The sequence below is a fragment of the Leopardus geoffroyi genome, chromosome C1, assembly GCF_018350155.1.
Source record: "Leopardus geoffroyi isolate Oge1 chromosome C1, O.geoffroyi_Oge1_pat1.0, whole genome shotgun sequence".
NCBI lineage: Eukaryota > Metazoa > Chordata > Mammalia > Carnivora > Felidae > Leopardus > Leopardus geoffroyi.
The window spans coordinates 193,337,660-193,353,276 of record NC_059328.1 but is presented as its reverse complement, the minus strand read 5'-3'; the positions used below and the strand labels follow the sequence as shown (position 1 = coordinate 193,353,276).

Below are 15,617 nucleotides of genomic sequence, written 5' to 3'. Positions count from 1 at the left end.
CCCAGGTGCCCCTAAACTTAGTGTACTCTCGTGTCTATAAGATAGGACTCATCATAGTACCTATTTAAGTCTTTATGAGAATTAGTATGCCTAACAGGAGTTAATATATGGAAGTCTTTGTTTTTATTAGTAGATTTAATTTTTTAGAACAGTTTTAGATCCACAAAAAAAGGAAACAGTATGGAATATATATACCTATATATCCTCCCCTCACCCTGCCTCAAGCTCAGTTTCTCCTTATTAACATTCTGCAGTAGTAGGTATATTTGTTAACAATCAATGAGCCCATATTGATACGTTATTATTAACCAAAGTCTGTAGTTTATTTGGATTTCCCTAGTTTTTAGGTAATATCATTTTCGGTGTTAGGACCCAGCCAGGATACTCTATTGCACCCAGTAGTTGTGTCTCCTTAGGTTCCTTTTGCTATGACGATTTCTCTTTCATTTTTTGATGACCTTGGCAGTTTTGAGGGATACCGGTCAGGTATACTGTAAAATGCCCCTCTCGTGAAATTTGTCTTTGGCACCTTTGAAGGCTTAAAAAAGTGTTGGCTATTAGTATTATTACTTCATATTCAGATTAAAATGTGGAGCAGAGGTGGGATGTTGGGGGGGAGGTAGTTTTGGTGGACGGTCAGTGTTTAAAAGAAAGATTTATTTTGAGGCTTGGTCATTTTATCAGTGCTGTAAAACTGGACAGATCTGGTTTGCCTACATCCACCCTTCCATCTGTCCATTCGATTCAGTAAATATTCACCAAATCTATTGTAAGGGTAGACGTGTGTTAGATGTTGAGGACTGGATGACAAGGAAAACAAAACTCTCCTCGTGGAGTTTCTGGTTAAATAGGGAGATAGTTAATAAGCAACTAAAGGAATAATCTGAAAGATAGCCTGTGACAAGCAAGGAGAATAAGACATTTGTATATTAAAGAATATCTCAGTAGGGGAGAGGAAGGAGGACGACTTTATTAGGCTACTTTATTAGGATGGTGTATTAGTTAGAGTCAGATCTGACTAGGAGGAACAGAAAACAAAAAACGGAGGCTTAAGCAAAATGGGAATTTCTTGGTCATGTTCAGGAAGTCAAGGAGGTGGTCCAGAGCCAATGTGGCAGCTCCATAGCGTCAGGACTCTTTCTCCTTCCCTCTTGTTGTTCTGCTGTGCATGGCTTCATTCCCAAGGATCATCTCATGGTCTAAGACAGTTTCTGGGGCTCCAGCCATCACATCTGAATTCCAGCCAGCATGAAGGTGAACAACACAGACAAGGGGACAGCCATTTTCCCATTTTTGCTTACTTCTTGCTGACCTAAACTTAGCTGTGGCCTTACCTGGCCATTTTACCTAGTCTTTATCCAGGTGGCCAGTTATACCAGTTAAACATCAGAAGTGTGTTTACCACAGGGGCGCCTGGGTGGCTCAGCCAAGCGTCCGTCTTCAGCTCAGGTCATGATTTCAGGGTTTGTGGGTTCGAGCCCCACATTGGCCTCTGTGCTGACAGCTCAGAGCCTGGAGCCCGCTTCAGATTCTGTCTCCCTCTCTTTCTGCCCCTCCCCCACTCATGCTTTGTCTCTCGCTTTCTCTCTCTCAAAAATAAACAAGTAGTAAAACAAAACAAAACAAAAAACCCAAAGAAGTGTTATAGCTATGGAACAGCAGTTGTAAATGCATCAGAATCACCTGCAAGGCTTGTTGAAACACAAGTTTCTCATTCAGTAAGAGGCAAGAAATTGCATTTATAGCAAGTTCCCAGGTGTTGCTGCTAATGCTGGTCCAGGACGACCCTTTGAGAACCACTCCCCTAGAAGATGGAGAGCGTGAGTGTTTGGGGAGCGGTCTCTGATTTGGAGCGTAACTTGGACTTTGATCATTCACGTGTTTGGACTGAGACAGATTATGCTTTCTGAGGTCAAATGTCTTTAATGTGTCAAGTCTGGATAGCTATGCATAATTTAGTCATTTTTGTAAGAGCCTGGTGTTTTGGTTGTCTACTGCTATGGAACAAACTACCCCCAAACAAACTGAATTAATCCGCTTGTGATTTTGGAGGTCTGCAATTTGAGCAGGACTCAGGGAGAAGACTTGTCTCTCTTCTCCATATGCGGGCCGGTTGTGACTAGGGCTGGAGGGTGCAGTACGGCTCCACTCACACAGCTGGGGCTGGGCACCTTGGTGCTTCTCCAGGAGACTCTTTCTAGTAGTATAGGCTGAACGGCCTTACCTGGAGGCTTGGGGCTCCAAGAGGATGAGATGGAGATTCTAAGGCTTCTTAAGTCCTGAGCCTAGACATCACACTGAGTCAGTCCCTCCTGCCAGATTCTGTCGGTCAGAGCGAGTCACAAAGCCAGCCCAGATTCAAGGGGAGAGAGGAAGTAGACTCCAACTCCTGCTGGGAACAAAGAGTGGCAAAGTCACCTCAAAAAAGAGCACGCGGTTGAGAGGGATTATTGTAACTGTCTGGTAATAGTCTGACATAATCGGGAATGAGGATGTCAATTTTATAATCGGAATCCCTTACACTTGTAACTATGAACATAGACCATTCATTGTATTTTATCCTTACCAGGACCAGGCACTTCCAAAATTTTTTGGTGCACCTCTAGAAAAGAAGTGTGGCGGGGCGCCTGGGTGGCGCAGTCGGTTAAGCGTCCGACTTCAGCCAGGTCACGATCTCGCGGTCCGTGAGTTCGAGCCCCGCGTCGGGCTCTGGGCTGATGGCTCAGAGCCTGGAGCCTGTTTCCGATTCTGTGTCTCCCTCTCTCTCTGCCCCTCCCCCGTTCATACTCTGTCTCTCTCTGTCCCCAAAATAAATAAACGTTGAAAAAAAAAATTTTAAAAAGAAAAGAAGTGTGGCAAGATCAACAAGAGATAAAGAAATACTCTTTGTGGAGATGTGTTTAGAAACACACACACACACGGGGGCGCCTGGGTGGCGCAGTCGGTTAAGCGTCCGACTTCAGCCAGGTCACGATCTTGCAGTCCGTGAGTTTGAGCCCCGCGTCAGGCTCTGGGCTGATGGCTCGGAGCCTGGAGCCTGTTTCCGATTCTGTGTCTCCCTCTCTCTCTGCCCCTCCCCCGTTCATGCTCTGTCTCTCTCTGTCCCAAAAATAAATAATAAAACGGTGAAAAAAAAAATTAAAAAAAAAAAAAAAAGAAACACACACACACAATGTATGGTATCATATTACAATCAGGATAGCAATTACTTTTTACAATCAGGATTGTAGAAAGTCTTGTTGGTTATTGTAAAAGGTTTTCCCACGCCTTTATAGATATAAAAGCTCAAACACGAGGAGAACGCGATTTGGAAATAAATTCATAAGTATTTTCCTGTTGGCCTTCTTTAGGCACATGGCTATTTTGATTGAAAGTTGTGATCTCAAGTTTTGAAAGTCAGCGTTTAAAAAGTAATGTTCTCACACCCGTTCACTGTGAATTAATGCTCTAAAAGAGGTCAAGTTTACAGTATATTTTTATTTGTCGTATGATACAGGCCAAGGGTAAGAGCCTCTCCTCCCACCCCTAATGAAATCTCTACAGGTGCTTGAAATCTTATCAGGAGTGACTGTGTGCTCAGGCACTGCTCATCTTTGCCGGATTCTTACGTAGCAAATACTTCTGGGAAGGGAAGGGTGGACGTAAGTGGCACTGAATTATGAATAATTTAGAGGAACAGTCTTCTCAGAGAATCCTGAGAGTCCTGGATGCCTTTGGAAGAAGGGGTTGCTGAAGGCAGGCGCTTGGCAGGATGGGGTGGGAGGGTGGAGAAGGCTAAGATAGAGTTACCAAGCCCCAATTTCTCTGCCTCGAACAGACTGCTGCCTAGGTGGCATGCATCAGGCTTAGGTGATGTTAAAATAACCAATTCCGTACTGGCTTTTTATTGTGGAGAGAACATTTTGTTCCTATCATATGATATCATACATTCTTTGTGTGTGTGTGTGTGTGTGTGTGTGTGTGTGTGTGTGTTTCTAAACACATCTCCACAAAGAGTATTTCTTTACCTCTAAAATAACTCCAGCCTCCTGCTTTGAGGTCTTTCTCTTACGAGAACTTTCAGCTTTTGTGATTTTCCTTTGGCACGGAGTATCTCTTCCAGCCCTTCCTTCTCACCCTATTTTCCAAGGGCCAGCAGACAGTGCTGGCGTGCTCCTGGGCCTGTAAGGTTGCCGGCCCACTGTGGGAAAATTCCAGCTCGGGCGGGGACCATGCTGGTTGTTCACCAGGTGTTGAACGGACCACAGAGCGGAGCTGCCCCACAGCCTGTGCTTTCCTCGTTTGAATAGCAAGCTTATTTCCGTCTTTGATTTTCTCAAGGGCACTTGGTCTCTCCTTTTCATGTGTGCCTTGACCCGGGGAAAACTAATCCAACTCCGAAGCCCTGAAGAGTTACATTCGAGGGAGCTGCCTTTGTTCAGGGAGCTAACACAGTGTGATTTTATTATTCCCGCAGAAAGCCAGGGCCTGCTTGGCGGTTCAGATGAAAAGCTCTGTGACTAACAGGATTCTTTCTTCGTTTCTTTCTTTTTTTGGGTTACATTTCTCCCATTAGCTGCCAGGTTGTTTCACAACATTTCTCCCGGCTGAAGTGATTTATCACGCAGGGGGAAAGAGAAGTGGGGACTGTCTGCTCTCCTTTTACCTCCTGCCAGCCGGGCTCCTGCTCCTGCAGGCGGGACAGGCCAACAGCCGTTACTTAGGTGGGGTGAGGCGAGAAAAGGAAAGTTGACTCACAGCGGTTACCGATCTGGAGAAGGCCCGGGATATGGGGCAGTGAGCCAGTTGGGGTGCAGTCTGCCTCCTGGTTCTCCCTCCTGGAGCCAAAGGCTCTTGGAAGACAAGGCTTTGTTTTGCAGCCAAAGTCAAGATGGAGGTCCTTCTGCTGTGGTCCTGGGGATCTACTCCATACGGATTTTACAGTGCGCCAGAGGCTGCTGACCTGGAACCGGAGTGGCCAGGCATCCTGTCTCTTTTAAGCCTCCGTTGCAGGCTTCCTCCCCGACCCCCTAAGCTGCTTGGCGGGATCCCAGGGGATACCCACAGGCTGTTGAAGGCTTCTCTTGTTGCAGTGTCCCGTCTTGCTCTCCTCAGTCACTCTTTTCTTCCCAACCGCTTCACGGAGACGAACATGTGTTTTTGAAAATAAGTGGCAGTCGGGCAAATCCAATTAGTAGCTTAGTGTCATGACAATAGCTGAAGAGCCAGGTGATAAAAGCCTCTCTAGTCTTGACAGCTTGCAGAGGTCCACCTGAAGACCAGGTGAGCCTTGGGCAAGGAATGAATTGGAGGAAGGCGCTAATTTGCTAACAAGGTGGCCCAACCAGATGTCAACCAGTGCACAACAAATGTAAATACCGTCCCTGCCCTCCCCCCCCCCCCCCCATCCCGCTTGGGGAAATCTGTGCTGATGAGTCCTCCAGCCTTCAGCCTCTGTGGGTGGGCTCCATCTAACCCCTAGAAGCACTGCAGTTTCTGAGCCGGTCCTGACGAGTAGAGAGTGTACCAGTGTTCTATAAAGGTGTAACCAGGAAAAGAGAGACCGTGCTGAGCAGTTGAAACAGAGGGAATTTAATGCACGTAACTGTTTATACAGGAGGGGGGGGGGGGAGAGCTGAGAACCCAAAGAACAGTAACAGCTGAAAGCCACAGTTACTTCTAAACTGGAGGCCAACGGGGGGAGATGCTTGTTTACTAAAGCGGGGGAGGCATGAGGATCGTGTGATGGAAAACCACCTTGGGTCTGTCTGGTGAAAGCTGGAGCCAGAGAGGAGATGCCAGAGACACTGCCTTCGGCAGAGAGAGAGAGGGGGGGCAAAATACCCCGGGAAACACAGCTCACAAGGGTCAGTCTCCTGGGATCCAGCACAGAGCAGCAGAGATAAGGGCTGACCCAGGCAAGGAGGCTGTGTGTGCAGGTGTGGGGGGGGGGGGGAGAGGGGGGTAGGGAGACATCACTCGAGAGAGTGCTCCCACTCAGAATCGAGTCTTCCTGGGAGCAAAGCTTGTGTGTGCAGTACCAGAAATGACTCCTGGCTGCCATGAAATCTACCACTCCTGTCAGCGGCTAGTACGGGAGAGCGTAGTGGTCAAGAGAATTACTGTATATAGTTCTTGCTAGGAATGTGGGTCACATGGATGTATGCATTTATTCAAAAAGCACTGAACTATAATATTTAATTTATACCTCAATAAAACATAAAAATACACACACATAAAGAACATCAGGCTCTGGAATCCCACTGTCTGTTTGCAAATAGCTAGCTCCAGACTGAATTGTGTCTCCTCCTTCCACCCCCCAAGTTCATATGCTGAAGCCTTAGCTCCCAATGTGACTGTACTTGGAGATAGGGCCTTTAAGAAGGTCACTAAGGTTAAATGAGTTTATAAGGGTGGGCCCCTAATCTGATAGGAGGGGTGTCCTTATAAGAAGAGAGAGAGAGGTGCCTGGGTGGCTCAGTCAGTTAAGCATCTGACTTCAGCTCAGGTCATGATCTCATGGTTCGTGGGTTTGAGCCCCGCATCAGGCTCTGTGTTGACAGCCTGGAGCCTGCTTCAGATTCTGTGTCTCCCTTTCTCTCCACCCCTCTGCTTGCCCTCTGTGTGTGTGTGTCTCTCTCTCTCAAAAATAAATGAACATTAAAAGAATTTTTTTAGTAAAAAAAAAAAAAGAAGAGAAAGAGAAGCCAGTGATCTTTCTCTTCCCCACATGAAAGAAAGGCTGTACGAGGGCGACAAGAAGGCAGCCGTCCGCAAGTCAGGAAGAGAGGCTTCACCAGAGAACAACTCTGCCAAGCACAGCCATCTTGCTCTTTGAGCCTCCAGAATGCCGAGGAAATGAATTTTTGTTCTGAAACCACCCAGGCCGTGGTGCTGTGCTGCAGCAGCCTGAGCCGACTAATATACTGGGCTGTGTGATTTTGAGCAAATCTGTCTACTTTAGTTTCTTCATCTGAAAAATGGAGATAATAAGAATTCCCCCCTCACGGGGTTTTTGGGAGAATGAAGCAAAATACGAGCACTCGCCATACAGTAAGTATGCACCTATATCTCTTGCTGTTCAGACCCTTGAACTTCTGCCTCGGTATCCCTGCCTGGAATTCTGGGTCCCACCTATCATCAGATGCTGTCTCCAACCCCTTAGTCTCACACAAGATCTTGCTGCTCTCCCTGTGTCCTCCTCTTGGCCTCCTCCAGCCGACATTTGCGGTCCAGCCGGCCTTGCTCAGAACTGTCACCTGCCTTTCTTTCAGCTGTCTGTGCTCCACTTGGTGACGCCATCTCCACCCCGAGAGTGTCATGTCCTTACAATTACGCACTTTGGTCCATTTACCTAGTGGCTTGTGGCTGAGCCAGCCGTATCAGTTTCCCATGACCCTTCCTTTCTGGTCCTGGTTCCATCCCATTAGCCTGGGTGCTTAGGTTGGCCCAGCATACTGCTCACCTCTTGAGCGATGCAGGCTACTTGTGCAGACGCTCGGGGCTGTGGCCGTTCTAGACTTTTCTGTCTAGAAATGCACTGGGCTGGAGAGGGGTGAGTGGATGAGCTTGCTTTTATTTGTATAGCAAACATGCTGTTTTGTTTGTTTGTTTGTTTGTTTGTTTGTTTAAAACTTACACTGTGGACTTACTAGGGTTGGCTTTTGGGGAAATGGAAACTATGTTTGTGGGGGGGGGGTTGGGGGCCGTAGTCAGAGGCAGATTGGATACAACTTCCCAGCCTCAGTCCCTTACTGGGCACGTTGTTGCTAGTTTTATGTGGTCTTGGAATCTGTGGTTGGCTGGCTGAGGTTTGCTGGGTCGTTTGTAAAGCAGGGGATCCCAAGTTTGTAATGAATCGCGCCTATTAGTTTCCAGTTACCGCATATCTCAAATTTAACGGCACAAAGCAACACACACTTATTAGCTCAGGGTTTCTGAAGTTTTTAGCCTCTTAAAATTACATGAATGGTACAAGCTGGTAAGAACAAGATTATAAAGTAAACATGATGTGTGTGTCCCGAACCTACTCTGTTCCAACTCTCCCAGAGAAATGATGACCCAGTCTTACTAGTTACTGTCAGTACATCTATCCGCATTTTTTTTGCATGCTTAGAGGAACATATGCTCACACACTACACTCCCTTTTTTTTTTTTTTTTTTTTTTTTTTAACAAGGATGCGCTCGTACTTCACTTAGGTGGGACTTCTGTTTGCAAGTGATAGAAACTCTACCTTGACCATTTGGGGCAAAAAGAGGAACTTACTGGCAGAAGAATTTAAACCACAGGACTCAGTCTCTTGGCCTTTTGTCTCTGCTTCTCTCAGACCAGCATTCTCCACAAGCTGGAACTCTGGTCACGAGAAGCTGCCTGGCTCCCCACTCCAGGCTTCCCGTGCAGAGGGCTTATCCCTCACCTTCAGCTAAATAAAGCATTCCCAAGAAGGATGTTGATCGGTCATGAGTATCATTTAAGGTGTTTTGGGGGGGAACCTGGGTGGCTCAGTCGGTTAAGCATCTGACTTTGGCTCAGGTCATGATCTCTCAGTTTGTGAGTTCGAGCCCAGCGTCGGGCTCTGTGCTGACAGCTCAGAACCTGGAGCCTGCTTCGGATTCTGTGTCTCCCCCTCTCTCTGCCCCTCCCATGCTCATGCTCTGTCTCTGTCTCTCAATAATAAATAAATGTTAAAAAAAACATTAAAGTACTTTTGGCTGCAAATAACAGAAACCCCAAGAGCGAGTGACTTAATAGGGGTTTATTCTTTTCATGGAACAAGATGTCTAGAGGTACACGGTTGTTCTTGTAGCCCAGTGATGCCATAGATCTGGGTCAGTTTCTTGGCAATTCTCTTTGTCTTCCCCTCGGGGTTGCAAGGTGGTTACAGCAGCTGTAAACATCATGTTCTCATTTGACAGTGTCTTTTTTTTTTTTTTTTAAGTTTATTTATTTGGAGAGAGACTGAGACCGTGTGAGTCAGAGAGGGGCAGAGAGAGAGGGAGAGACAGCGAATCCCAAGCGGGCTCCGTGCTGTTAGCACGGAGCCTGATGTGGGGCTCGAACTCATGAAACCGAGAGATCATGAGCTGAGCCAGAACCAAGAGTCGAACTTAACTGAACTTAACTGACTGAGCCACCCAGGCAGCCCAGCTTCTCTCAAAAGCAAAACCTGAGACAAAGGCTTTTGTGATGGCAGGGAGATGATGGCAGGGAGCAGGGGTAAGGACTGAGGGAGTGAATCGGGGAAAGAGGGACAGCCCACAGAAGGATGCATTACTGACCTGCTGGCACCTCCCGAGGGGCTTAGGAACTACATCTCAGGACTGTCTGCTGGGGGACAAAGAGGGAAACATTTTTCTATTCACAAGCTCCCTCCTCCCCTAACAAAACAATATGACAGTAAATATATTTTCCAGTCAGCGTATGTGTATGTGGTATACAGAGTCCATAGCCACATCATCATACAGATGAACCACACTTATGTATTCTATTAATGGATATTTACACTGGTTTTATATCAAGTTGTCATAAACATTGAAAGGGGCTCCCCCCCGCCCCGCTCTGGTCCCAGAACCAAGGAACGTTCATCCCATTTCGGGACTTTGGCACATTGAAAAAATACAGCAATATTTCATCTTGCCAAAACATAACTAATTCACACTAACCTATTCAGAGCAAAAATAGAAAAGAGGTAAAAATAGCTTCTAAGTAGCCAAATAGGTGTCAAAGAGTCACAAATTCCAGCTGGAATGGGCAGTCGTGTGTGCGATGTCACTCCGGCTTGGGCTGAAATCTCACGTACTTGTAAGAGACAGCTTTGTTAGCCTGTCCAATCTCACTTTGCTTACAGTTCTAACTAGCTTGGTATCCTAGTCACTATTTCCACAAATGACAAGGGGAAGGAAGCCACTCAAGGAAGCCACACTGCCAGCTCAAACCAGAAGGGGGACCACAGACGGCAACAAAAACAACACAGCAGAAACAACAACCCAAAACCTTTTTTTTTTTTAAAAATGTCCCAAACATGCAAAAGAATACTGGTATTTTACCGACTCTGTGGAACAGGAAGAGAACGGAGGTTCGCAGCCAGAAAGAATTGTCGCAGTCACGTTCGGAGTGCTCTTTCCAAGGCGTGGAGATGACGGATTTGTTTTTTGCTGTTGTATCTTTTCACGCAGTATCGATTCAGTACCATTGTTCTTGTTGCGCAATATTTTGGAGAGATTTCCCAATATGTAGGTTTCGAATGATGAAAACGTTGATTCTAAAATCTCTGGGGAACATCACTGTCCAAACAACTGGTTTCCATGGAGTTTTAGCCGAGAAGTTTCATCCAGCAAATTGGTTGGGTAACCACAGAGAATGATTTCTCTGCCTCTCTGCACGAGGGGGTGATGCTGACCAGACTTCGCCTGTAAACCAGGGCGGTGGTGCTCCATTTCGTGAGTACGCGGGGACAGTCACCGGCCATCCTTGCACAGTGATGGGTTAAGGCAGGTAAGCAAGTATTGAGACTTTTATCCATCCTCCTAGAAAATTTCCAGAAATGTTAGAGGTGAGCTGGAATGGAGGGGGCAAGAAAATAATCTGTCTCCAGGAAGAAAGGAATTTGGGAACTTTTTCTGCGAAAGTTCTATATATAACAAAATGTCACTCATTTCTTGCTCAATTTGTCTAATTAGGAAATGGTTATATCCCAGCTGTGGCATCAGTTAACCAGGATATTAGTGGCTTCGTGAGTGTGTGTGCATGTGTGTGCTCCCAGTGCTCCCTTGAAATTTAGTTAGTAGCATTGACTAGAGAATTTTTTTGCTTTGTTCCAGAATCTTGTTACTTATTATTGTTATTAATGTTACCACTCCATTTTGGCCGTTCACTTCTTGCCCAGTATTTCTTCCTCTGTTCTTCCTGGGTGTTTTGTTTTGTCTTACATGTTGTGGTAGACCAAATAAGGGCCCCCTGCAAAGGTATTCCTGCCCAGAAATGGTGTGTATGTTTCACTACATGGCAAGAGGAATGGAGGCTGCAGATGGAATTAAACTTGCTCATCAGCTGGCCTTAAAATAATGAGATTATGCTGGATTATTATCTGGTGGGCCAATGTAATCATGGGATTCCTTTACAGGGCAAGGCAGAGGCAAAAAAACAAACAAACAAAAAAAAAAAAACAACAAAAAACCCAAAACAAAACACACACAAAACAAAACAAAACTCAGAAACAGGGAAATGGCACTGTGAGGAAGGCCTCCCACGGATGACTTTGAAGGGAGCCACAAGCTAAGGCATGTGCAGCCTCTGGAAGTGGAAAAGGGGAGAAAAATAGATTCTTTTCTAGAGTCTCCAGAAAGGAATGTAGCCTTGCTGACACCTTGGTTAGTCCAGGGAGACCCGTTTGGAACTTCTGACATCCCGAACTCTGAGATAATCAATTTCCGTTCTCTTAAGCCACCGTGTTTGTGATAATTTATTCCGGCGGCAATAGAAAAAATGAAAGCATGTGTTTATAAATTACATTTAAGACGTATTTATGAAGTGTTTGCTGTGTGCTCAACATTGTGCATGGGGAGAAGATACAAAAGTAATGGAAATGTTGTCACACCTTCTCACAAGTGATTGGTATTTCAGAGGATGAAATAAAGTTTATTTCTGTTATACACACTATTAGCTATCATTATGTAATGCTCATAGTTGCATAGGCAACGCGATTGATCTAATCATCCATGTTTCTTGGTGCCTTTTCTGTGCCGGGCACTGTGTATGCAATAAGGGAGATACAGTGCTGAACAGATACAGTTACTTAATATGACCAGGAAGAATTGTTCATTTCTACTACAACCCAGTCTGCTCCTCCTGCAATCTTTTCCTAATCTCCCAGTTCCTCAAACTCCAGATCTACAAAATCATTGGAGCAGAGGTTTTCAACCAGTGGTGTATGTGATTGCTGTGGTGGATGTGAAGGGGCAGGTGAAAATACAATGCCTAGCCCTGCCCCTGGCGATTCGGACCCAGTAGTCTGAAGAAGCATTGGGCTATAGGTTTTTTGGTAAAAGCTCCCAATGTAATTATTTACCTTGTGTTAGAGAGTGAGATAAATAGAGCACTAATGGGCTACAAAAGAAATTACATGTTAAATATTTTTTTAAATGTTTATTTATTTTTGAGAGAGAAACAGAGAGATAGAGAGAGAGAGAGAGCAGGAGAGGGACAGAGAGAGAGGGAGACAGAGGATCCAAAGCAGGCTCTGCACCGACAGCAGAGAGCCTGACGTGGGACCCGAACTCATGAATTGTGAGCCAAAGTCGGGCGCTTAACCGACTGAGCCACCCCGGCACCCCTTGTCTTTTATTATCATATAGGTGGTATCATGTTATTTAATTACAATGTAATATGATTATAAATTAACAACAAGAGGGTCACTCAAAATCTATACATTTGGGAATTAGAGCACATTCCTAAGTAATTCGGTTTTTGGATAAAAGAGGGAGTCAGGGGGCGCCTGGGTGGCTCAGGTTAAGCGTCCGGCTTTGGCTCAGGTCATGATCTCGCGGTCCCTGAGTTCGAGCCCCGTGTCGGGCTCTGTGCTGACAGCTCAGAGCCTGGAGCCTGTTTCAGATTCTGTGTCTCCCTCTCTCTCTGGCCCTCCCCTACTCATGCTCTGTCTGTCTCTGTCTCAAAAATAAATAAACGTTAAAAAAAACAATTAAAAAAAAAAAAGAGGGAGTCAGGGTAAAATCGCAAAATATTCAGAATGAAACCGCAAGGAAAGTAGCAGGTATCAAAACCGTAGAAAGCAGCCCACGTGGCATTCAGAGAGAAATTTCTCGCCTGAAGGTTATTAGAAAACAAGAAAGATTGAACATCAAGTACCCAGCTTAAAAAGATACAAAAGAAACAACAACAACAAAATCCCGAAGAATGGACGAGTTTGCAGACGTTTAAATACAGAAGCAAAATTAATGAAGCAAAATGATCTTAGTGGAATTAAGAAGACCCCAAATTTGTTCTTTAAAAAAAAAAAATGAATGAAACAAACTTCGGTTTTAATAAATAAATGGTATTCGTAGTGACAGCAGCGACAGTGGTAGTAATAATTCAGAAACGTGTATATGATGCTCGGTGTCAGACATTTATTCCCCGCTAGGCATGCGTGTGCTTCCTTACGTTTCTGGGCCCTCTCATCCGTGAGTCAAATGCTGGCCCTTGAACTGTCAGCAGAGTAGCAGATGTGCTGGTCAGAGCCTGTGTGGGATCCTGTCGCTCTGTCTTTTCTGCTCCCGGTGCTGCTGTGAGCTTGCAGGCCAGGTGCCGAGATAGTGAAGCAGCCTGGATGACTGTGTCCCCAAAGAAGGACGGGTACTCTGGGGAGTTGTTCAGTTGACATAGCACTCTGTGGGAGCAAGAAATTTAACTTTCCTGGGCGAAGTGACTGGCTCACGTTTTAATGCAGCATAGCCTGTCTCCTCCTGACTGAGCCACGTTTCATAAAATGTGTGCGTTCTAGAGTACCTCTCGGTCATTAGATAGATAAACACCTAGAACTTGGTCAATGTATTGTGAAAGTGTAGCTGCAGGAAGAGAGTGGGAAAGGAAGAAGCTGAACTCTTCAGAGTTTGTTAATTTTCCTGCTCATTGCCAGACAAATATGGCTGAAGTCCCAATCGTTTACCAAGACCTACTGGCCCAGGTTGTTTGTGTCCACAAACATACATACACCTCAAAGCCTGTAGTAGGGAAGGGTTTCCAGATTTCTTCACTGTCTTCTGTTTAGAATATTGCTTTGAATTTGTTCATGTACTGTTGCTTTAGAAAGATAGTAAGACTCGCCATCAGCTCCTTTTTTGAATGTCTAACTCCGATAGGCTATTAATGTGATTTATCGCAATGAACTCGTTACAGCATTTTCCACCAAAATGAGAAACTGGAAATAAAACACAACTGACGGGTCCCTGCATTAGGTGACTTGTAACTGAATTTGATCTGATTTCAATGCTAATTCTCATGTTCAGAGTGCAAAAGGGCAAGCCACTCATTCACATTCATTGAGATGCTAGTTCCGTATTATTTGTGTAAGTATGTTTGAAAGTCTCATATTTCTGAAATGTATGGAATATTGAAGCATGCAGTGGTTTGGCATATGAAGTCAGCTTGTCTGAGTTCATATCCCAACCCTAGCACCTTACTAGCTGGGTGAACATGGGCATTATTAAGTCATTATTAAACTGAGACTCAGTTTCCCATTCTGTAAAGTGGGAGCGACAATAGTTACCACCTCAAGGAGTTATGGTGGGGGTTAGAGGTGACCCTCCACGTAAACTGCTCAGTAGGTGTTGTTGTGGATGTGCTGGTGGTGGGGTGGTGACGCTTATGACCGGGCAGGTTTGAGAGTAGTCCGGTCACACGGGGCTGGCCCTCAGGAGCAGCTCTGCCTCTTACTGCCTGGGCATCTTTGAGGAATGTACCCTCTCTCATTTTCCATTTTCTCACACATGAATGAGGATGATTATAGTGATCTGGTACACCTGTTGGGAAGATGAAATCAAATAGAGTATTAAAAATAGTGTTTAGCAAAGAGATGGGTACACAAGGCACTTAAGAAATGATAGCTATTATTATGAAAACTGAAAATTGGAAAACTGCTATTTAGTTTACCTATATAGTACAGATATCATTCAAACTAATATTCCCTCTTACCATGACCTTCCACTCCTTCCTGTGGCATTAGACATCGCGATTATTATTTTCTGAATTACAGGTTAGATTCTGATACCGAGAGTTCCAATATGCTATCTGATTTTTTTTGTTTTTATATTTTTTTAATACCTACCAAGTATGAAGTTTCATACTTGGAAATTTGAAAATCTTTTTATTGTCGTGATACAGACTTGACTTGTCCCCACTGGGTTTCACTTGCAGTCCACGTTTTTTGCTTTTCCTCTTTTTTCTCCTTCCTTCCTTTTCCCCTCAGTCTTCCTTCTAATCCTTCATCCTTGACATCTTCCCTTTCTTCTTTATAATTAGAGACACGTCCCCACTATAATCCTGGAAACTCCCTGTAACACGAAGGACTAGATCTGTTCTGTGGAACAGCAACACCGAGAAAGCAACCTCAAGTGAACGCTGACCTTTTTGGGTACCATATGTCCATTTAATGATCATCTACTCTGCCACACAGAGGCTACTATGGAGCCTATGGTTTTTGCTCTCATTTCTGCCTAAACTTGACATTCTTCCAATGCACTGTTAATTTCAGGTTGCGAACGTTGGATACTTTTTTAACCTATGCTTCTTTCTTCGATGCTACTGTAAACCTATTAGCCCTCAATTGTCTCCTGCTTACTAATTTTAAGTCTTTAAAGAAGATGACGCAACCAAATCTAGTTTTGCAAAGTACCTCAACAATATAAAAAGGTATTATTGCTTTTGGGTCAAGTCCTGGCCACGCAGGGAAAGTGTTCCAGGCAAAGCCAACAATTTCTTCCTCAGTTGCCAAGACTATATCCATTTGTTTATTGGCACCAAGTTGTGGGAGAAGCTGAGTTATCTAGATTGCCTCCAATAAAGAAGATTCTCACTTTCTGAAAACGGTATGTTTCATTTCTGGAGAGGAGCGAGTACCAATGGTGTTGATGCTACTGTTAAT

At 44.9% G+C, this 15,617-nt stretch overlaps 1 long non-coding RNA gene across 5 annotated transcripts in view; it reads left to right on the top strand.

The window, feature by feature from the left end:
- Positions 1-15,617, top strand: part of LOC123599380 — a 76,533-nt gene that overhangs the window by 19,797 nt on the left and 41,119 nt on the right. For 3 of the 5 annotated variants that reach the window (XR_006713122.1, XR_006713124.1, XR_006713121.1), the window contains exon 1: positions 7,672-10,474. The exons of the other annotated variants lie outside the window; for them this stretch is intronic. This is a non-coding gene — a long non-coding RNA (uncharacterized LOC123599380). Of the gene's footprint in view, positions 1-7,671; positions 10,475-15,617 lie in introns of those variants that run through there. 5 annotated transcript variants of the gene reach the window in all.